Genomic DNA, 25,384 nt, shown 5'->3' with positions numbered 1-25,384 from the left:
TACTCGAAATAAAAAAAAATTTAGTAGTTAGCCTAACACAAAGGATAGCCTTTCTTTTACGATCATCACCGGGAATGCGATCACCAGAACGCTTCTTGGAGATATTCTTCTTTACCATATTCACAGTTAATACCACAAAATTGGAGAAATAGTAAGCAAAAATCGCGTTACAGCAAACAAGCGTTCGCGTTTTACAAATATGGTTCTTCTATTCATAAATCGCGTTAGAGCCAATTCGAGTTGTCAAAATACGCGTTACAGCAGAACTCACTGTAGTCCATATTATTTTTAAAACGTATATGAAGGCCTTTTAAAATATACGGGCAAAGCCTAAGTAATCTACTTTAAATATCTAATTGTTTCAAAAAGTCATTAACACAATAACTAATTTGTGAACCTAGATATAAAATCAGGTAAAGTAGTACCCTGTACCTTTGTAGGATATTTAAACTATTTTTCTACCCCCAAGTGCTGAAGACAAAGGTATTAGGTCAGGCATATTTGACAAATATTTTGACGTGAAACTAACTTCATACAGTAAAGATGGTCAACATATTTAAGACCATCCATAAAGGCTTTTAAAACTTACGGGCACAGCGTAATATACAGTACTTAAAATATCTAATTATTTCAAAGGTCTTTAACACAATTACTTGAATTTTTAAACGGTGATCCCAGATCCTTAATAAAAACTAAAACCACAAAGATATACACTGTACTGTACCTTATGTTATAGCAGAAAGCTTCCAATGTGGTGCAGCAAGAGACCTGTTAACCAAAACAAACCTTCGTCTTGTGGCCCATGTCTTACATCTTCACGTCACCGTCCTAGAATGAATAACATTTTAACAGCTAATAAATTAAATACTCTGGGCAGTAATATTATATAATATGTATACAGTACTGTACAGTATTATATTAATCAGGAACTCATTAAATCTTCAAACATTTAAATACAATATTATGGTTAAATTAAGAAATTTCCATAAAACTTTTTAAAGAGAATAATGAAACACTTTAGAAAATCTTACCTAGACAATGACACGAGGAACTTCATTAACCATGATCAGCGAGGCAGCAATATGGTAGTTGTCTTAACACTACAGTAACAACCAATTGGAGCAGTAAACTGTAAACAAAATAACCCTGTTACTCTTTTTGTAGAAACTCAGATAATTTTTTGTTCCAACATGTTGGAGACGAAACAACCTTGTAAAAGATTGCTAACACGGTTTTATGCCGGGGCGCTCCTGCTTAACACAATTGCTCAAGGTATTGGATATTTGGCCCCATATTCTGGAACAGGTGGTAATATCGACAATATTTACCTAGATTTTGCCAAGGCTTTCGACAGTGTACTCCAGGAAAGACTGAAAATCAAACTGGAAGGGTACAGAATTCGAGGAAATGTCCTAGCGTGGATAGAAGACTTTCTACCTGTACATGACCGCAAGCAGTGTGTGGCAATTACTGGTACAAAATCGTCATCAATACCCGTCACAAGCGGGGTACCACAGGGCAGTGTATTGGGCCCGCTGTTGTTTGTTTGTTTCATAATGACATGCCTGACGTTGTACACTCCTCCATACAAATGTTTGGCGATGACGCCAAGTTATTTCGGGAAATCAAGAACCAAGCAGACTGTGAAGAGCTGCAGAAGGACCACAAGTTAACTCTGGTCAACAACTTTCTTAATACCACTTACTAGTCACTAATGGATAACACCTGGTAAATTCACAAGCTATATCCCACTGCCATAAGGGTTTACTAATCTATAAACGCCGACATTGTGAAGCGTCTTGCGATTTTTCCTTTCCCAGAGAATTAAAATACCATCGAAGACATGATTTGGTTAGGTTAGGTTTGAATACCACGAAATTTTTATTTTCCCCGAGAATTAAACCCTCACCATCGGACACACGATTTGGCTAGGTTAGGATCCCACCAAATACAGTGACAAAAATGTAAATTTCTTGTCAAAAAATCAACTGCAACTATACAGTAAAGTTCCCAAAATGTCTCAAAAGCTAATACAGTATTTTGCTACAAACTGTAATTTAACCACAAATAAAAAGTACCACATTCTTATAACCAAATTTTTTTACTTCAATTAAATAAAAAAATCTTTCCCAAAATAAATATGACCCAAAATCCCACCTTGGTTAATATATAGGACTAACCCGCCATAGTGCCGATGCTGCTGTATCATCTCACGTCCAGAAAATGTCTCAAATATCACCGTATAGTAAGTTTTTTCTGTTTAATATACCGGAGAAGTTAGGTGAGGTAGGTTTGTTTGGTTAGGTCTGTCCTTCATAACCACAAATGTTAAGTAGCGTTTATTTAAAAAACATCCATTTACTAACATTACCACAAACAGTGTCCACTATAATATAACAAAAGTAACTTGACAAAATTATCATAAAATTATCCTAAAAGTAATAAACTACAGAAAAGTAACAATTCCCAAACGTAAAGTGATGTAAACACCACAAGTAACAAAACTTATCAAACGTAAAAGTAACAAACTCCACAAGTAACAAAACTTATCAAATGTAAAAGTAACAAATACTCAACAGGAAAGTAATAAAATACCTCAAACTATCAACCTATTTCCTTAACATTGTTCCATTGACAATTTCCTCCAGTAGTTTACATTAATAAGCAGCAGCAGTTATTGGTCCACTTGCCTTCACCGTCTACCTGTTAATTAATACCTACACCACACTCCTGCACCATAAACACACTATATACCTGCACCGTATACCTACACCACACACCTGCACCATAAACACACTATATACCTGCACCACAAACACACACTATACCTGCACCATATACCTACACCACACACCTGCACCATACCTATTTGGTCCCAGATAGGCCTAGATTGGGCCTAGATGGGCCTAGTTGTCACAGATGGGCCTAGTTGATTCCCCCAGAATGGGCCTAGATTGGTCCCCAGATGGGCCTAGTTGGTCCCCAGATAGACTAGTTAGTCCCCAGATGGACCTAGTTGATTAGATGGGCCTAGTTGGTCCCCAGATGGGCCTGGTTGGTCCCCAGATGGGCCTAGTTAGTCCCAGATGGGCCTAGTTGGGCCCAGATGGGCCTAGTTGGGCCCAGATGGGCCTAGTTGGGCCCAGATGGACCTAGTTGGTCCCAGATGGACCTAGTTGGTCCCAGATGGGCCTAGTTGGTCCCAGATGGGCCTAGTTGGTCCCAGATGGGCCTAGTTGGTCCCAGATGGGCCTAGTTGGTCCCAGATGGGCCTAGTTGGTCCCAGATGGGCCTAGTTGGTCCCAGATGGGCCTAGTTGGTTCCAGATGGACCTAGTTGGTCCCAGATGGACCTAGTTGGTCCCAGATGGGCCTAGTTGGTCCCAGATGGGCCTAGCTGGTCCCAGATGGGCCCAGTTGTCCTGGCAGATGGGCCCAGTTGGTCCCAGATGGGCCCAGTTGGGTCCCAGATGACCCAGTTGGTCCCAGATGGGCCATGTTGGTCCCAGATGGGCTTAAAGGTCCCAGATGGGCCCAGCTGGTTCCAGATGGGCCTAGCTGGTCCCAGATGGGCCTAGTTGGTCCCAGATGGGTCTAGTTGGTCCCAGATGGGCCTAGTTGGTCCCAAATGGGTCTAGTTGGTCCCAGATGGGTCTAAAGGGTCCCAGATGGGCTCAGCTGGTCCCAGATGGGCCTAGTTGGTCCCAGATGGGCCCAGTTGGTCCCAGATGGGTCTAGCTGGTCCCAGATGGGCCCTGTTGGTCCCAGATGGGCCTAGTTGGTCCCAGATGGGCCTAGTTGGTCCCAGATGGGCCTAGTTGGTCCCAGATGGGCCTAGTTGGTCCCAGATGGGCCTAGTTGGTCCCAGATGGGCCTAGTTGGTCCCAGATGGGCCTAGCTGGTCCCAGATGGGCCTAGTTGGTCCCAGATGGGCCTAGTTGGTCCCAGATGGGCCTAGTTCAACCAGTGTGACCGACAACCACAGAGATGGCTGGATAGCTTCAACCATAGGTTGGATGTTTATATGAGCAATAGGGGCTGGGTGGACTGCCCAGTATGGCCCGCTGTAGTTTCCTCCATTCTTATGTTCTACTGTACTGTGTCTAGTTAACACGGCCATACATAATGTTAACTTACCACGAGGGAGGGAGGAAGGCCCACAAATTAACATTTACTAACAAAATTAACAACAATAAACAAGACGTCCACCTTGGTTGATGTTGACACGCTACACCTTGTCCGATTCTCTCTCTTATCTTTCAGTAACTACAAGTTTTCATTATTAACACTATAATAAAGTATTTTATTTATAAATGATACATAATATAAATAAATTACACTTTAATCATAATGTTTTATTATTGATTAAACTCCCACTAATAGATATATATTAATATTAACTAAACTTAAGTCAATGGCTGGAGAACCGAATAGCTTGACAACATTTACAAATACACTAAAATATATTTAAACAATAACATTTATTGTTTATCTATTTAAACAATAACATTTATTGTTTATCTATTTCAAGATGATTTATTAATATTTTATTAATATATATCACTATATATAAGCTTAAACACCATAATAAACTCGCTATTTTAACTATTCATAATAATATTATTAACGGTAACTATTAGTCTAAAACTACATAATTATTCAGCAACAATTATTAAACAATAACTAAGTATAATATAAAAAGTAAATAATAATCAACTACCAATTATATTATTATCAATTAAGTCCATCTTGCATTATGACTACCTCTCGCTGTCATGTCCTGTTGGCCTGAGACACACCTGAGAAGGGTGTTTGACTACCTCTCGCTATCATGTCCTGTTGGCCTGAGACACACCTGAGAAGGGTGTTTGAGTACCTCTCACTATCATGTCCAGTTGGCCTGAGACACACCTGAAAAGGGTGTTTGACTACCTCTCACTATCATGTCCTGTTGGCCTGAGAAGGGTGTTTGACTACCTCTCACTATCATGTCCTGTTGGCCTGAGACACACCTGAAAAGGGTGTTTGACTACCTCTCACTATCATGTCCTGTTGGCCTGAGACACACCTGAGAAGGGTGTTTGAACACCTCTCACTATCATGTCCTGTTGGCCTGAGACACATCTGAGAAGGGTGGTGTTTGACCACCTCCTCACTCATCATATCCTGTTGGCTGAGACACACCTGAAAAGGGTGTTTGACTACCCGTCACTATCATGTCCTGTTGGCCTGAGACACACCTGAGAAGGGTGTTTGAGTACCTCTCACTATCATGTCCTGTTGGCCTGAGACACACCTGAGAAGGGTGTTTGACTACCTCTCACTATCATGTCCTGTTGGCCTGAGACATCTTGAAAAAAGGCATTTGAATACCTCTCACTATCATGTCCTGTTGGCCTGAGACACACCTAAGAAGGGCGTTTGAGTACCTCTCACTATCATGTCTTGTTGGCCTGAAACACACCTAAGAAGAGTGTTTGAATACCTCTCAGTATCATGTCCTGTTGGTCTGAGACACACCTGAGAAGAGTGTTTGAATACCTCTCACTATCATGTCCTGTTGGCCTGAGACACACCTAAGAAGGGCGTTTGAGTACCTCTCACTATCATGTCTTGTTGGCCTGAAACACACCTAAGAAGAGTGTTTGAATACCTCTCAGTATCATGTCCTGTTGGTCTGAGACACACCTGAGAAGAGTGTTTGAATACCTCTCACTATCATGTCCTGTTGGCCTGAGACACACCTAAGAAGGAGTACGTCTCACTATCATGTCCTGTTGGCCTGAGACACACCTGAGAAGGGTGTTTGAGTACCTCTCACTATCATGTCCTGTTGGCCTGAGACACACCTGAGAAGGGTGTTTGAGTACCTCTCACTATCATGTCCTGTTGGCCTGAGACACACCTGAGAAGGGTGTTTGAGTACCTCTCACTATCATGTCCTGTTGGCCTGAGACACACCTGAGAAGGGTGTTTGAGTACTTCTCACTATCATGTCCTGTTGGCCTGAGACACACCTGAGAAGGGTGTTTGAGTACCTCTCACTATCATGTCCTGTTGGCCTGAGACACACCTGAGAAGGGTGTTTGAGTACCTCTCACTATCATGTCCTGTTGGTCTGAGACACACCTCAGAAGGGTGTTTGAGTACCTCTCACTATCATGTCCTGTTGGCCTGAGACACACCTGAGAAGAGTGTTTGAATACCTCTCACTATCATGTCCTGTTGGCCTGAGACCCACCTGAGAAGGGTGTTTGAGTACCTCTCACTATCATGTCCTGTTGGTCTGAGACACACCTCACAAGGGTATTTGAGTACCTCTCACTATCATGTCCTGTTGGCCTGAGACACAGCTGAGAAGGGTGTTTTGAGTACCTCTCACTATCATGTCCTGTTGGCCTGAGACACACCTGAGAAGGGTGTTTGAGTACCTTTCACTATCATGTCCTGTTGGCCTGAGACACACAAGAGAAGAGTGTTTGAGTACTTCTCACTATCATGTCCTGTTGGCCTGAGACACACCTGAGAAGGGTTTGAGTACCTCTCACTATCATGTCCTGTTGGCCTCAGACACACCTGAGAAGAGTGTTTGAATACCTCTCACTATCATGTCCTGTTGGCCTGAGACACACCTGAGAAGAGTGTTTGAATACCTCTCACTATCATGTCCTGTTGGCCTGAGACACACCTGAGAAGAGTGTTTGAATACCTCTCACTATCATGTCCTGTTGGTCTGAGACACACCTGAGAAGAGTGTTTGAATACCTCTCACTATCATGTCCTGTTGGCCTGAGACACACCTAAGAAGGGTGTTTGAATACCTCTCACTATCATGTCCTGTTGAACACATGTTCTACAATATTGGGGTTGTAATAAAGTATTCAGCAATAGTTTAAATACTTATATCTCATTCTGTAAGATATTTATGTTTGGGGAACATCATGGCCAAGTGTATACAGTTATACTGCCCTTTAATTGGTCACTTAATTCTAGGGTTTACTTCTTAACTTAGGGTCGCTGCCACCAGACCACAGGACAGTATGTGTAGTTGTTCTTTGGGGAGCTGACAAAGAAGTCTAGCAGTGTGAGTTTAGTCTAGCAGTGTGAGTTTAGTCTAGCAGTGTGCCTTTAGCTCAAGCAGTGTGAGTTTAGTCTAGCAGTGTGAGTTTAGTCTAACAGTGTGTTTAGTCTAACAGTGTGAGTTTAGTCTAACAGTGTGAATTTACTCATACAGTGTGAGTTTATTCTAGCAGTGTGAGTTTAATCTAGCAGTGTGAGCTTAGTCTAACAGTGTGAGTTTAGTCTAACAGTGTGAGTTTAGTTTAGCAGTGTGAGCTTAGTCTAACAGTGTGAGTTTAGTCTAACAGTGTGAGTTTAGTCTAGCAGTGTGAGTTTAGTCTAGCAGTGTGAGCTTAGTCTAGCAGTGTGAGTTTAGTATAGCAGTGTGAGTTTAGTCTAGCAGTGTGAGTATAGTCTAGCAGTGTGAGTTCGAAGGCTTAGCAGTGTGAGAATAGTCTAGCAGTGTGAGAATAGTCTAGCAGTGTGTGAGTTTAGTCTAGCAGTATGAGCTTAGCTCCAGCAGTGTGAGCTTAGCTCCAGTAGTGTGAGCTTAGCTCCAAGCAGTGTGAGCTTAGTCTAGCAGTGTGAGGCTTAGCTTAGCAGTGTGAGCTTAGTATAGCAGTGTGAGCTTAGTCTAGCAGTGTGAGTTTATTCTAGCAGTGTGAGTTTAGTCTAGCAGTGTGAGTTTAGTCTAGCAGTGTGCCTTTAGTCTAGCAGTATGAGTTTAGTATAGCAGTGTGAGTTTAGTCTAGCAGTGTGAGTATAGTCTAGCAGTGTGAGTTCAGTTTAGCAGTGTGAGAATAGTCTAGCAGTGTGAGTTTAGTATAGCAGTGTGAGTTTAGTCTAGCAGTGTGAGTATAGTCTAGCAGTGTGAGTTCAGTTTAGCAGTGTGAGAATAGTCTAGCAGTGTGAGTTTAGTCTAGCAGTGTGAGTTTAGTCTAGTAGTGTGAGTTTAGTCTAGTAGTGTGAGTTTGTGTTTTTCATTAATCAAAGTTGAGGGTGGAAGGAAGGGTGAAACACCAACCAGTAGTTTTAACTCATTATTTTAGACATAATAAAAATACTGCCCTCTGTGACAATACAAAAATAGTTGACCTTCCCCAAGCAATTAAGGTCCCAGCACCACACAAACATAACTGACCTTCTCCCATAAATGAAGGTCTCTTCTTCTCCATACAAAATAACTGACCTTAATACTATCATTACACACTTAACATTATATACACAGACACTGGGAAATACAACATACAACAGTACCTTGAGTTCTCCCTTAATACTATCATTACACACTTAACATTATATACACAGACACTGGTATAATACAACATACAACAGTACCTTGAGTTCTCCCTTAATACTATCAGTACACACTGAACATTATATACACAGACACTGGTATAATACAACATACAACAGTACCTTGAGTTCTCCCTTAATACTATCATTACACAGTGAACATTATATACACAGACACTGGTATAATACAACATACAACAGTACCTTGAGTTCTCCCTTAATACTATCATTACACACTTAACATTATATACACAGACACTGGGAAATACAACATACAACAGTACCTTGAGTTCTCCCTTAATACTATCATTACACACTTAACATTATATACACAGACACTGGTATAATACAACATACAACAGTACCTTGAGTTCTCCCTTAATACTATCAGTACACACTGAACATTATATACACAGACACTGGTATAATACAACATACAACAGTACCTTGAGTTCTCCCTTAATACTAGTTCTCCCTTAATACTATCACAGTTAACATTATATACACAGACACTGGTATAATACAACATACAACAGTACCTTGAGTTCTCCCTTAATACTATCATTACACACTTAACATTATATACACAGACACTGGTATAATACAACATACAACAGTACCTTGAGTTCTCCCTTAATACTATCAGTACACACACTTAACATTATATACACAGACACTGGTATAATACAACATACAACAGTACCTTGAGTTCTCCCTTAATACTATCAGTACACACACTTAACATTATATACACAGACACTGGTATAATACAACATACAACAGTACCTTGAGTTCTCCCTTAATACTATCAGTACAAACACTTAACATTATATACACAGACACTGGTATAATACAACATACAACAGTACCTTGAGTTCTCCCTTAATACTATCAGTACAAACACTTAACATTATATACACAGACACTGGTATAATACAACATACAACAGTACCTTGAGTTCTCCCTTAAAACTATCAGTACAAACACTTAACATTATATACACAGACACTGGTATAATACAACATACAACAGTACCTTGAGTTCCTCCCTATCACTACATCAGTACACACACTGAACATTATATATACACAAGATTGACTTTTGGTATAATACAACATACAACAGTACCTGGAGTTCTCCCTAATACTATCAGTACAAACATTCTAACATTATATACACAGACACTGGTATAATACAAATATACAACAGCACCTTGAGTTCTCCCTTAAAACCATCAGCACAAACACTTAACATTATATACACACAGACACTGGTATAATACAACATACAACAGTACCTTTGAGTTCTCCCTTAATACTATCAGTACACACCCTTAACATTATATACACAGACACTGGTATAATACAACATACAACAGTACCTTGAATTCTCCCTTAATACTATCAGTGCACACACTTAACATTATATTGTATACACAGACACTGGTATAATACAACATACAACAGTACCTTGAGTTCTCCCTTAATACTATCAGTACACACCCTTAACATTATATACACAGACACTGGTATAATACAACATACAACAGTACCTTGAGTTCTCCCTTAATACTATCAGTACACACACTTAACATTATATACACAGACACTGGTATAATACAACATACAACAGTACCTTGAGTTCTCCCTTAATACTATCAGTACACACACTTCACATTATATACACAGACACTGGTATAATACAACATACAACAGTACCTTGAGTTCTCCCTTAATACTATCATTACACACACTTAACATTATATACACAGACACTGGTATAATACAACATACACAGCATCTTTGAGTCTCCTCCCCATTACTATATACACACTGAACATTATATACACAGACACTGGGTATAATACAACATACAACAGTACCCTGAGTTCTCCCTTAATACTACTCTCAGCACACTTAACACATATACACACACACTGCATAAATACAACATACAACAGACTTTGAGTTCTCCCTTAATACTATCAGTACACACACTGAACATTATATACACAGACACTGGTATAATACAACATACAACAGTACCTTGAGTTCTCCCTTAATACTATCAGTACACACACTGAACATTATATACACAGACACTGGTATAATACAACATACAACAGTACCTTGAGTTCTCCCTTAATACTATCAGTACACACACTTAACATTATATACACACACACTGGTATAATACAACATACAACAGTACCTTGAGTTCTCCCTTAATACTATCAGTACACACACTGAACATTATATACACAGACACTGGTATAATACAACATACAACAGTACCTTGAGTTCTCCCTTAATACTATCAGTACACACACTGAACATTATATACACAGACACTGGTATAATACAACATACAACAGTACCTTGAGTTCTCCCTTAATACTATCAGTACACACACTTAACATTATATACACACACACTGGTATAATACAACATACAACAGTACCTTGAGTTCTCCCTTAATACTATCAGTACACACACTTAACATTATATACACAGACACTGGTATAATACAACATACAAATTACCCCTTCAGAGTGTTTACTGTGACACTACCCAATAGAAAACTTAGATACTCCCTTAGTGCTGTGAGTGTGAATGTTATGCAGCTGTAATAAGAGTCACAAGAGATTATAGGGACCTGTACTAATGTATGCAGTACACAGTATTTACATAAAACTCTATTGTCCACAAAATTAATGCCATTCTTGTAGCAATCAGTTTTTTAAATACCATTGTTAGATAAACACATGCCAGTACTATTAGGAAAAGTTGTATATAAAAACAGCAAATATCTAAATACTGTACAGCGATCCCTCGGTTAACGAATGCCTCGGTTCCCGAATTACCTTCCATAATTTTCAATTCGGTTTACGAAAAAAATTCGGTTAACGAATTCCATACGAATTCTTCTCAACATGTTTTCTCTTGCTCACCAGCTGGAATATTAGTCCGCCAATACAGTAATCGGTTCTAGGGATTAAATTCATTCCCATTTGAGTAAATATCAAGAAGGTCGTACTATTCAATAATTATAAAAGTTTTATATTAAAATTTTTATTCATTTTAGCAATTAGTGAACATAATTGAAGTACAGGAAACTAGTTTTTAGTGCGCCAAACAGCCACTTGACTCACCCAGCAGGTGTCAGTTTGTGTCTCTTCTCAGTGGAGGAAACATCTTGCTTGAGACTCTCTTGAACATAAACTATTTTACTATATTTTACATTTTTACAGTACAATTATTGGTCATTCTCAAATTTATTTTACATATTGACAATATATAGAGCAGTGCAGTGTTGATTTAAAGAAAATAATCTTGAATTACACCATGTGAACTTAAAATTTTTTGGGTGAAATGGCAGCATGAAGCATGGGGTGATTTCTTTTCCACCCCCACTTCCTTCTCTTCTCCCTTCTCCTCCACCCCCACTTCTAATTCCCATCATCATCAACCAGGAGCCTTCTACATGCACACCTCAAAGTAAGTGTACTTTACTGCATTTATTTTTAGTTTGTATGTAATTTTCGGTTAGCTGGAACCAATTATCCAAAATCCCATTGAAACAATGGTTTCGTTTAACGAAATATTCGGTTAACGAACGACCTTCTGGAACGAATTGTGTTCGTTAACCGAGAGACCACTGTATGTTAATTTAACCAAGTCTTCTGCTTAACATGATCAAAAAACAAATTTTAACCCAGAGTTTGGTATTTCAGCATTGGCTACTTTAAGAAAATGACTGCCCAAGGATGAATTGATATATAACCAAGAAGAGTTACCTAACTAAGGCACAAGATGCTAACTGAACAATATACTAAACATATTATATACAGTTAAGAGGTGTTAAAGTTCATCTGCCCCATAACACCAGCTACTATATATGAACCCTAACCATTATTTACCAGACAATGGTACCATATATCTGTAAGTGATGAAAGAATATACACCTAGACCCCGACTTACGACTACGTGGACTTACGACCGTCGGGACTTACGACCGCCTCAGATATAGATAAAAAAAAAAAAAAATTTTTTTTTTTTTTTAAATGACACACGCATTTTCTATACCGAAACGTTTCCAGTTAATGTAGTCTCCATGTATAATTAGAAAATTATGGGGGCCCCATGTGCATTCAGCTGACTACATTAAAGGTTAAGTGCTCAGTCACACTGTATCCATTCCTTATTATTTATTACTTTCACTGTACTGTATCCATTCATCATTATTCATTACTTTTACTGTACTGTATTTCATTGTAGATTTTTTATTAAAAAAAAAAAAATTTTTTTTTTTTTATCTATATCGGACTTACGACCATATCGGACTTACGACCTGGATTTGGGTCCCTAACCCCGTCGTAAGTCGGGGTTTAGGTGTATTTAAAATATGAATCAAAACTACCATCCATTTTAGTCAAGATAAAATATCAAAATATCTCGTCAGAGTTGAGCAAAACTTATCAAATATTTACGTACAATTTCAACAGAGATTAAAGAGTTTCCGTGAGATAATGGGCCGTATTCCTAGTCATTACGACGATAATGACGATCACGATCATCATCTCGATGATCGTGTGTCGGGATGCAACCACCCAACGCTGAGTGCCATATTCCTAGACCCTTACATGAGCGTGTAAACACGGCAGCTCATGTTGGATGGCAAAATTTTTTTTGGCCATGCGCGTGTGCCAAACGTATTATTTCACATAATTAGAAAGACGATTTTGAGAGATATTTAGTTGTTATTTTATACCGACACAATAATATATTGTAAAATATATTTTTTTATAAAATTGAACTTTATTATCTGTTCGAAACAAAATAGATAATTTTTTCATCTGAGTACTTGGCAACAATGTTTGCGCGCGGGTTATCAAACATGGAGGTAGTAAGAGAACGTTCTGCAGCTCTGTCTGAAACCCAACGTATGGCACTTTTGCGCCATATTGAGCAAAGGCCAATCATTGAGGATAGGTCTACAAGCAACACCATAAATTATAGGAAATGAAAGGCCTGGGATGAAATTACTGCTTCATTCAACGCCAGCTATGATCCACTTGTTTTACCTGGTCCTACCCCAGGGCCATCATCTGTGTCTTCTGCACAATTTACTGAAGTTCCATCTACTGTTTATCGACCTCTATTTTCACCCTCTGTTCCTGTCTCACAAGTCATTGTTCCTGCCTCACCAGTCATTGCTCCTGCCTCACCAAACATTGCTCCTGCCTCACCAAACATTGCTCCTGCCTCACCAAACATTGCTCCTGCCTCGGCAGTCAATGCCCCTGACTCACTATCGAGTGATATTGCCTCACCCCCTCCTGCTCATGCTTCCAACCAACACCTTTATTCAGTGTCCAGGGCATCTGGTTCTCGGCCAAGGAGCAAACCAAGGCGAACTAGGAGGGTGACAAGTATCTATGAAATGTGTGATAAAAGACAAGAAGAGTTACATAAATCTAAGTTGTACAGATTGAATAGGGAGCATGAGGAGGAAATGAAACTGAAAAAAGAAATGATGTTAACACAAAAACTACAACAAACTGCAATTGAAAAGACACATGAAAAATTGAATAATTCTTTGGATTTGTTAGATAGTGTTTTAAGGAAAGCAGGAGCTGCATATGATGCCATGGCTAAAACATATGAATGATGTTGTAATATTTCAGAAATTGGCATCTAAAGTAAAAGTTATTCGTTCTATTTCTTACATATTCAACTAATTTTATTTGAAGGAAATAAACATACATGTGTTTATTTTGACAAAGGTTTTTTTGTTTACAAAAGCTGTCATAAGTATGGCAGGTAATTATTTGTGGGGGATGAATATTTATAATATACATAAAGGCTGTGATTTTCAAAAATTGAATTTATTTCCTGTGATAAAGAATAAAGTTTTGTTTGGTGTATACAGGTATTTATAAAATATGTTATACTGTGCAAAGTACTGTATAGAGGATATGTTTCTTTTATTAAATTTTATGCATTGATATAAATAGCTGTAGAGAAGGAGTGAACCATTTCTTTTTGTGCCCAAGATAGAAATATTTTCATGTCAGTTACAAATATTGTCCAAAGTATGGCAGTTAAGATTTATTTTTATATATCTATAATATAAGCTGTGAATTTCAGGAAATGCAGAACTATGTATAGAAAAATTATAGTTTATTTTCTTAATTTTTACACATTTATTAAAAAAATAAATGTATATTTCTTTCCTTTTGTTGTCTTCATAAAACCTCACAGGTGAATTACCTTACATATTGAGTTATGCTCCATTATTAAAGACCACAGTGAAGTAAAAAAAACTTTATTACTGGGCCAAAAACTGTGATATTTTCCTTGTTAACTCAAGATAGAGTGAGCTCACTTGGCTTGCCTCATTCCGGAAAACATAAGTGAATTTCCCGGTTCAGATGGGTGAAATTTTATTACTACTACGACAAAAATATTGTATGAATGAATAAAGATAAGAAACATATCTTAAATGATAACAGAAGTAATTGTTAATTGAAGATGAGGCTCACAGCACAGACAGCAGTCGTCATCGAAGTCGGAGCTGTGATGTCAACATTCCAATAATGTTTCAAGTTCAAAACAGTGTTGTGAAAGTTCATTTATCCGTATTAACACTTCTTTTAATTGTTCTTATCAAAAAAAAAAATAGAATTCGACGTAGACATCTGTAATATAAAGTACTGGAAGAACTTTCATAAAATATAATGATGATCATTATTTGTCGTAAGGCAGCTATCGGGTGGGGGTAGCCACCCGATGTTGTTTCCAACATTTCAGGGATATGCGTACTGTTCCCTTCGGATACCTCGTTTATCGGGATGACTATTAATAGACCAGCACGAACACTATCAATTGGCATTGTGCTTCGTAATGACTATCAATCCGGCCCAATGACAACACCTTGACTATAACAAATGGTCTACCATCACTGTACTACTTTACCAAGATGATTTACTACCTGCGTTAATGTACGTACTTGTGATAAAACTTACGTCGCGTGTAAATAAAGACAGACGTACACAGTTGACACAACTATTGATGCACAAATTATAGTAAATGAGAGTTCATCTCTGTTCAACACAACTTATCCAGTAAAGGTGAAATTTTAAGCCCATAGACGATAAGTTTAACCTTTGTTCACTACTGTACTGTAAATAACATTATTAAAAAGGCTGATGAAACAAAATGGAGTATTATTATGAGTGATATTTAACCAACACCAAATGTCTACACTAAGGCCATGGTAGAAGTAATTTACATCTTAAGAGCAGATAACTTGTGTTTAATATCTATAAAAGTGGCATTTGTCACTTGTCTTTATTTCTGCTACATTCATAGAGTTTGTTCAAGTGGTTTTATATTGATGTATATCACTGTATTCAAGTTTGTGTGTCACATTTACCTTCTGTTAAAGTCATTCAAACATTTATTGAATTCTTTTTTTTTTCATGCACAAGTTTATGACGTTTGAGATGACCGCTGAGGGAGAAACATTTCCCACATTCCTCACATTCAAACTCCTTCACACCACTGTGTCCAAGAATGTGAGTCTTGAGAGTACTCTTATGGGAGAAACATTTCCCACATTCCTCACATTCAAACTCCTTCACACCAACTGCGTCCAAGAATGTGTGTCTTGAGAGTACTCTTGTGGGAGAAACATTTCCCACATTCCTCACATTCAAACTCCTTCACACCAACTGTGTCCAACAATGTGTCTCTTGAGAGTACTCTTGTGGGAGAAACATTTCCCACATTCCTTACATTCAAACTCCTTTCTACCACTGTGTCCAAGAATGTGAGTCTTGAGAGTACTCTTCCGGGAGAAACATTTCCCACATTCCTCACATTCAAACTCCTTCACACCATTGTGTCCAAGAATGTGAGTCTTGAGATTACTCTTCCGGGAGAAACATTTCCCACATTCCTCACATTCAAACTCCTTCACACCATTGTGTCCAAGAATGTGTCTGTTGAGATTACTCTTGTGGGAGAAACATTTCCCACATTCCTTACATTCAAACTCCTTTCTACCACTGTGTCCAAGAATGTGTGTCTTGAGAGTACCCTTCAGGGAGAAACATTTCCCACATTCCTCACATTCAAACTCCTTCACACCATTGTGTACAAGAATGTGTTTCTTGAGAGTATTCTTCCGGGAGAAACATTTCCCACATTCCTTACATTCAAACTCCTTTCTACCACTGTGTCCAAGAATGTGTGTCTTGAGAGTACCCTTCTGGGAGAAACATTTCCCACATTCCTCACATTCAAACTCCTTCACATCATTGTGTACAAGAATGTGTGTCTTGAGAGTACCCTTCTGGGAGAAACATTTCCCACATTCCTCACATTCAAACTCCTTCACACCATTGTGTACAAGAATGTGAGTCTTGAGATTACCCTTCAGGGAGAAACATTTCCCACATTCCTCACATTCAAACGCCTTCACATCATTGTGTACAAGAATGTGTGTCTTGAGAGTACCCTTCCGGGAGAAACATTTCCCACATTCCTCACATTCAAACTCCTTCACACCATTGTGTGCAAGAATGTGTGTCTTGAGAGTACTCTTGTGGGAGAAACATTTCCCACATTCCTCACATTCAAACTCCTTCACACCATTGTGTGCAAGAATGTGTGTCTTGAGAGTACTCTTCCGGGAGAAACATCTTCCACATTCCTCACATTCAAACTCCTTCACACCATTGTGTACAAGAATGTGTGTCTTGAGAGTACTCTTCCGGGAGAAACATCTTCCACATTCCTCACATTCAAACTCCTTCACACCGTTGTGTACAAGTAAATGTTTCTGAAGAGTAGACTTGAAGCCAAACTGTTTGCCACATTCCTCACAGGAGAACTTTTTATCTCTGCTTGACATTGTGAACTTCTACTTAGTTACACTTGGTCTTGAGACGTGACATCACAGTATCTGAAACAAAACATTTTGCCTTAGACGATATTCTTATAAAAGTACAATTTATAAATGAAAACTACAAGTGACTAAATCAATTTGTGTAAAATAAGAGTAAAAATAAAATAAAAATATAAAATAAAAAGGTTATATTAATGTACACCGCGAAGATGCCGGAAAACCAGCTTTTTGAAGTGAGACAGATTGTATGAGTATGGAAACACAGAAGAAGGCAGAGCATTCAACAGTGTGAGGAAAGAAGGATGTACTATAATGGGTTATTATAGTGTGACCCACATCCACACAGACACAGTTTGGCTGTGTGAGTAAAGAAGGATGTACTATAATGGGTTATTATAGTGTGACCCACATCCACACAGACACAGTTTGGCTGTGTGGGTAAAGAAGGATGTACTATAATGGGTTATTATAGTATGACCCACATCCACACAGACACAGTTTGGCTGTGTGAGTAAAGAAGGATGTACTATAACGGGTTATTATAGTGTGACCCACACTGTGGGCAAGACACCAGCCCACGGTGCAGCCCGTTAAAGTACCTGTAAAAGAGAGAGAGTGAAGCAACATTGTGGTGAAGAGAAGAGAGATTATCAACTAAAGGAGGAGAGTTAATAAGCCTTTGATTCCAGCCTCTCTAACAGTTGAAGAGCCACCCCAGATATGAGAGCAGTACTCCAAGTAAGGACCAATTAATCCCTTATATACTTGAACCAACAGCTGAAGTAACAGTGACTCACCTCATCTAATAATATTAAAAAATTAATATCTCGGTTATCATTAATTTCCGGCAGAAATATTATAGAAGAAAAAGGTCTTAGAATTGTCTAAACATTACAAAAAACATATTAATAACAGAGAGAGAAATAACAGTGTATGATTGATAATTCACCAAAGAAAATAATCTTAATATGGTGGGCGAGGCAACATGCAACTTGTCTCTGCAATAACCAGACTGTCTGGCCCATTAAACTGGGCTTAGATCACCGGGCCTAGTTCACTGGGCCTAGATCACCGGGCCTAGATCACTGGGCCTAGATCACCGGGCCTAGATCACTGGGCCTAGTTCACCGGGCCTAGTTCACCGGGCCTAGTTCACCGGGCCTAGATCACCGGCCTAGTTCACTGCCCAGATCACCGGGGCCTAGATCACCGGCCCTAGTTCACTGGGGCCTAGATCACCGGCCTAGATCCTGGGCCTAGATCACCTGGCCTAGATCACCGGCCTAGTTCACTGGGCCTAGATCACTGGCTAGATCACCGGGGGTCACTGCCTAGTTCACCTGGCCTAGTTCACCGGGCCAGATCACCGGCCTAGTTCACCGGCCTAGATCACCGGCCTAGATCACCGGGCCTAGTCTGCCTGGCTCAGATCACCGGGCCTATCACCGGCCAGGATCACCGGGCCTAGATCACCTGCCTAGATCACCTGGCCTAGATCAACCGGGCCTAGATCACCTGGCTAGATCAGACTCACCCGGCCAGTTCACCTGGCCTCAGATCACTGGCCTAGATCACTGCCTAGATCACTCACCGGGCCTAGGCCTAGATCACCTGGCCTCACCGGCTGGGCCCAGATCACCGGGCCCTAGATCACCCTGGCCCAGGATCACTGGCCAGATCACCTTGGCCAGATCACCGGGGCCCAGATCACCCGGCCCAGATCACCGGCCTCAGGATCACCCAACAGATCACTGGGCCCAGATGGGCCTAGTTCACCCGGGCCCAGATCCCCGGGCCTAGTTCTCACTGGCCTAGTTCACCGGCCTAGATCCCGGGCCTAGGGTTCACAACAAGGTCTGCCTCCCTGCCACAAAACATTTACCCCCAGGCAGCTGTTGTTGTTTACCTCTAGCAGCCTGTTGTTTACCCCCAGGCAGCTGTTGTTGCTCTACAGGGCTCAGTCACCCCACAAGGCTCTGCCTCCTGCCAGGCAGCTGTTGTTGTTACCCCAGGCAGCTGTTGTTGCTTACTCCCAGGCAGCTGTTGTTGTTTACCTCAGGCAGCTGCTGTTGTTCACCAGGCAGCTGTTGTTGTTCACCCCAGGCAGCTGCTGTTGTCACCTCAGGCAGCTGTTGTTGTTCACCTCAGGCAGCAGTTGTGTGGTTCACCTCAGGCAGCTGTTGTTGTTCACCCCAGGCAGCTGTTGTTGTTCACCTCTGGTAAGCAGCTGTTGTGGCACCCCAGGCAGCTGCTGTTGTTCACCTCAGGCAGCTGTTGTTGTTCACCCTTTAGGCCCTGTTCACCCCAGGCAGCTGTTGTTGTTCACCTCAGGCAGCTGTTGTGGTTCACCTCAGGCAGCTGTTGTTGTTCACCCCAGGCAGTTGCTGTTGTCTCACCCTGTAAGCAGCTGTTGTGTTGTTCACCCCCAGGCAGCTGTTGTTGTTCACCTCAGCAGCCGTTGTTGTTCACCTCAGGCAGCTGTGGTTCAGGCCTGTTGTGGTTCACCTCAGGCAGCTGTTGTGGTTCACCTCAGGCAGCTGTTGTGGTTCACCCAGGCAGCTGTTGTTGTTCACCTCAGGCAGCTGTTGTGGTTCAGCTGTTGTGGTTCCCCAGGCAGCTGTGGTTCACCTCAGGCAGCTGCTGCTGTTCACCTCAGGCAGCTGCTGTTGTTCACCTCAGGCAGCTGTTGTTCACCTAGTAGCCAGGCAGCTGTTGTTGTTCACCTCAGGCAGCCACCAGGCAGCTCACCCCAGGCAGCTGTTGTGGTTCACCTCAGGCAGCTGTTGTGTTCAGGCCCAGGCAGCTGTTGTGGTTCACCCTCAGGCATGCTAGGGTTCACCTCAGGCAGCTGGGTTGTGGTTCACCCAGGCAGCTGCTGGTTCACCTCAGGCAGCTGTTGTTGTTCAGGCAGCTGCTGTGGTTCACCCAGGCAGCTGTTGTTGTTCACCTCAGGCAGCTGTTGTGGTTCACTGGCAGCTGTTGTTGCACCACCTCAGGCAGTTGTTGTGGTTCACCCCAGGCAGCTGTTGTTGTTCACCTTGCAGCTGGGCTGGGGTTAAGTTGTTCACAGCTGTTGCTGGGCAGCTGTTGTTGTTCACCTCTGGCCTGTTGCTGTCAAGGCAGCTGCTGTGGTTCACCTCAGGCAGCTGTCAGGTTGCTGTTGTTCACCCAGGCAGCTGTTGTGGTTCACCTCAGGCAGCTGTGTGGTTCACCTCAGGCAGCCAGGTGGTTCACCTCAGGCAGCTCAGTGGCTCTCACTCCCCAGGTAGCTGCTGGTTCACCCCAGGCAGCTGCTGTTGTTCACCAGGCAGCTGCTGGTCACCCAGGCAGCTGTTGCTGTTCACCTCATGCAGCTGTTGTTGTTCACCTCAGGCAGCTGTTGTGGTTCACCTCAGGCAGCTGTTGTTGTTCACCTCATGCAGCTGTTGTTGTTCACCTCAGGCAGCTGTTGTGGTTTACCTCAGGCAGCTGTTGTGGTTTACCTCAGGCAGCTGTTGTTGTTCACCTCAGGCAGCTGTTGTTGTTCACCTCAGGCAGCTGTTGTGGTTCACACCAGCCAATAGTTTTAACTTATATTTATTATTTAAACCACATAACAATGATATAATTACTATATAATATTATTAATTATTTTAAACTGTTGTTAACTTTGTCACTCTTGTTTAATAATAATAATGACTTAATAATTTTATATAAGGTCTCCCTCAACACAATATATTTCAACTCACTTAATTAACAAATAAACTAATGATAACTTAATTACTTTCAACTAATTATTAACGATAATGACATAATTGATATTTTTTAACAATAGTTATTTTTCTTGGTGTATTTAGATGTGTTTTACTTTACCTGTGTTCTTATTCTCTTCTGTATTAAACATTATTAACATTTATATAATAACTATACAATAAATAATTAGTGTATTTTATTGTTTTAAGAATAATAATTAAGTTATCATTAGTTTATTTGTTAATTAAATGACTGTTGAAATATGTTACTACCACTCTCTATCATCCATGAATCTACCCAGCCTCCTTTTAAAACTTTCCAGCGTTCCAGCACTGACTACAAAGTTGCTAAGCTTGTTCCACTTGTCCACCACCCTATCTAGCCTCCCTTTAAAACTTTCCAGCGTTCCAGCACTTACTATAAAGTTGCTAAGCTTGTTTCACTCGTCCACCACCCTATCTAGCCTCCTTATGAAACTTTCCAGCGTTCCAGCACTTACTACAAAGTTGCTAAGCTTGTTTCACTCGTCCACCACCCTATCTAGCCTCCCTTTAAAACTTTCCAGCGTTCCAGCACTTACTACAAAGTTGCTAAGCTTGTTCCACTCGTCCACCACCCTATCTAGTCTCCTTTTAAAACTTTCCAGCGTTCCAGCACTTACTACAAAGTTGCTAAGCTTGTCCCACTCGTCCACCACCCTATCTAGCCTCCTTATGAAACTTTCCAGCGTTCCAGCACTTACTACAAAGTTGGTAAGCTTGTTCTACTCGTCCACCACCCTATTTGTGAACCAGTTCCTTCCTATCTCCCTCCTAAACCTAAACTTATCCAACTTAAATCCATTGCTTTGAGTCCTATCCTGCTCGGATATTATAAGAACTTTATCTATATCCCCTTTATTGATTCCTTTCACCCACTTAAATACTTCTATCATATCTCCCCGCACTCTTCGTCTTTCTAGGGAATGAAAGTTTAGTTTCTTTAACCTATCTTGATATGGAAGGTTTCTAAGTCCCGGAATCATTTTCGTCATTCTTCGCTGCACCGACTCCAGTGAATTGATATCCATTCTATAATAAGGGCACCAGAACTGAAGCACATAATCGAGGTGCGGCCTGACTAGCGCAAGATATAGTTGCAATAAGACCTCTGCACTCTTATTACTTACACTTCTAGATATAAAACCCAATACTCTGTTTGCCTTATTTCGAACATTAACGCACTGTTTTCTAGGCCGTAGGTACGGGCTTACAAGTACCCCTAGGTCTCTTTCACAAGTCTACTTCTCTAGGTTGATGTTGTTAAAGCTGTATACATTGTCAGTATTTGTTCTTCCAATATTAAGTACGCTGCACTTGCTGGTGTTGAATTTCATTTTCCATTTTTCAGACCACCCCTGTAGTTTATTTAAATCCTCCTGTAGTGCATTTTCATCCTGCCCTGAATTAATCTGCCGCCCTATTTTGGTGTCATCCGCAAACTTGCTTATGTCACTGCTGATCCCAGTATCTAAATCGTTCATGTAGATTATGAACAAGAGTGGGCCTAGTACTGACCCCTGGGGAACTCCACTGGTTACACGGCCCCACTCAGATTTAACACCATCTACGCTGACCCTCTGCGTTCTATCGGTGAGCTATGATTTTATCCAATTTAAAACTTTCCCCTCGATACCATGAGCCTTAACTTTACTCAGAAGCCTCTGATGCGGTACTCTGTCAAATGCTTTGTTAAAGTCTAAGTAAATAACATGGTAATTTTCGTCATTATCTACTACCTCGAAGACTTTCCTAAAAAATGTCAGCAGATTTGTTAGACAAGATTTTCCCTTTGTAAACCAAACCTAACCAGATGTAGTGGTGAATCAACAGGTGAATCTACTTAATTAAAACCCACTAATGACTTACCTGTGAATTAAGGTCAAAATGGCGTTAGTTCTTCTGTTTATTTGTCATCATCAAGGGGTTTATATGGGTTACTGAACCGTGAAGGCAACAGCTGAGGAAGACTGAAGCCCTTTTTCTGTGAAGGGACTGAACCAGGGTCTGAAGGAGGGGCTGAAGCATGGGCTGTTTGGTTGAGTGTGTACGCCGGTGGAGCGGTCTCAGAATATGCTGGTGGTGCTGTCTCGAGTCCTTCCGGGGCTTGTGGATATGTTTCTGGGGCTTGTGGGTACCCTGCAGGAGCTTGTGGATATCCTGCAGGAGCCTGTGGATATCCTGCAGGAGCCTGTGGATATCCTGCTGGGGCTTGTGGATATCCTGCTGGGGTTTGTGGATATCCTGGAGGAGCCTGTGGGTATCCTGCTGGGGCTTGTGGATATCCTGCTGGGGCTTGTGGATATCCTGCTGGGGCTTGTGGATATCCTGGTGGGGCTTGTGGATACGTTGTTCCCCCTGTGTGTACTGTCGTGACTGTGGTGTTATGGACTGCTGGAGTGATCGCGACAGGTAAAGTGTGAACTACCACACTACGACGCTTTCTGCAGTAGAAACACAGGCGGCAGGTGAGACAGATGAGGAATATTATAATACCGACCGGGATAAACACGACGTGATGTTCGTATGGCATGATGGAGGAGGAAGTGGAGGAGGAAGTGGAGAGGGTCGAGGTGTTTCCTGTACTTCTTTGGTGTAAAAGCCCGTCTCCCTCTCTCTCCCTCTCTCTCTCTCTCGTTCTCTCTCTGTCTTTTGAAACCTGCGGGAATATATTTTTTTTTTAGATATCAGTTTAAATAACCTTAACCTTATTAAACATGACCTGACCTAACGTAATCGTTTTAAAGACTCCAAGATGACCAGGGTAAGTCCTGAATGGCAGTGGCGGCTCGTGCAGTCCCCCCAGACACTCACTGCCAGGCGTATGATTCATTTAGAGAGACAGATCAATAATACACTAACAACAAATATATCATTTTATATATTATTTAATTATTTTCAATACGTTGCTAAGTAAATTTTCATTAAAATCAGACCAAATTTTAAGTTACTTTCATAGTTGGTGTCAATGCTGTACGATTGATGTCTGTTATTAATTGGCGTCGTCGCACCTGAAGCTCAGTGTCGTGTTAACATTACGTGTGGACGGTGTGGTTAACTCGTGCTTTCTTTAATTACCCTTTAACCATGGAAAATAGAGTGAAGTATTTTGCAAAACATCAACTTTTCCCAACTGACATTAAATGAAAAGACTGATAATCAAAGCAAGAGGAAGACCTACACCATTCAAGCAGGAACAAAGAATTATACACGCTAGTTTAACATGAGTGTGAATGGCTCCATCACCAACTACCATGACCTGGTAATTAGTGGACATTAACTACAACTCATACCTGAGGTAGGTCAAATTTGTGTATCCCACGAGCCGTCACTGCTGAATGGCCTAGTACGGAAGGTTAAGTACAAGACAAGTGAATAGTGGTGCAATACAGGCTATGAAGGTCACCGAGCTGAGTCCTGCTGAACTAAGCTCCACCCAACTCAACACAACTAAACTATGTATATCACTTCATTATAAGGTCAATAAGCCTTTAAATAACCTCGTAAGTTATGTAAAATAGCGAATAATATCGTTAAATAACTTTTCTACACATATAAGAGGTAAATATACCGTATATTAGCCCGTGTAGAGCACCTCACCACTACTAACGCTAAGGGGTAACTGAGAGGGCCCTGACTCCCACCTTCCTCTACGTCCCCCACGTCATCAAACAGTTCCATTTACTATATATTAATGATTTTTCTTCTTTTATTCATATCCTCCATGTTAAGAACTATGAATACATTATTATAGTATGTATAATTAGATCTGTTGTGGTTAGTATGAGGTAGAGTATCAGGTATGGGGAGGATAAGGTTAAAATATGAGGATTTCTGGCAATAACTTTGGGGGAAACCCATACGTGTTCCCACTTACATTGCTTGTCTCATTTGACTTTATTTTAGTGTACGGTATTTTGTTATTTAGCCTCCTGTTAACTGTTTAGGAGATCTGTTGTTTGTCTGTTGCATACTGTTAGCGTGTACTGGCTCTCTGTTGCATACTGTTAGCGTGTACTGGCTCTCTGTTGCATACTGTTAGCGTGTACTGGCTCTCTGTTGCATACTGTTAGCGTGTACTGGCTCTCTGTTACATACTGTTAGCGTGTACTGGCTCTCTATTGCATACTGTTAGCGTGTACTGGCTCTCTGTTGCATACTGTTAGCGTGTACTGGCTCTCTGTTGCATACTGTTAGCATGTACTGGCTCTCTGTTGCATACTGTTAGCGTGTACTGGCTCTCTGTTTGCATACTGTTAGCGTGTACTGGCTCTCTGCATACTGTTACTGGTTACTGTTAGCGTGTGCTGGCTCTCTGTTGCATACTGTTAGCGTGTACTGGCTCTG

At 40.9% G+C, this 25,384-nt stretch overlaps 1 protein-coding gene and 1 long non-coding RNA gene across 2 annotated transcripts in view; both read right to left on the bottom strand.

Annotated features, from left to right (window-relative positions):
- The window catches only part of LOC121873209, a 209,441-nt gene that overhangs the window by 59,470 nt on the left and 124,587 nt on the right, over positions 1-25,384 (bottom strand). The gene's annotated exons all lie outside the window — the stretch shown is intronic.
- LOC121873210 lies at positions 647-4,317 on the bottom strand. Its single transcript, XR_006090208.1, has 3 exons — positions 4,137-4,317; positions 1,032-1,129; positions 647-828 (listed from the first exon to the last, which is right to left on the bottom strand). It is a non-coding gene; the product is annotated as an uncharacterized LOC121873210 (long non-coding RNA).

The sequence above is a fragment of the Homarus americanus genome, unplaced genomic scaffold (assembly GCF_018991925.1).
Source record: "Homarus americanus isolate GMGI-L3 unplaced genomic scaffold, GMGI_Hamer_2.0 scaffold32929, whole genome shotgun sequence".
Taxonomy (NCBI): Eukaryota; Metazoa; Arthropoda; class Malacostraca; order Decapoda; family Nephropidae; genus Homarus; species Homarus americanus.
Note: the sequence above shows the minus strand (reverse complement) of the source record. Positions and strands in the feature narration are given on the sequence as shown.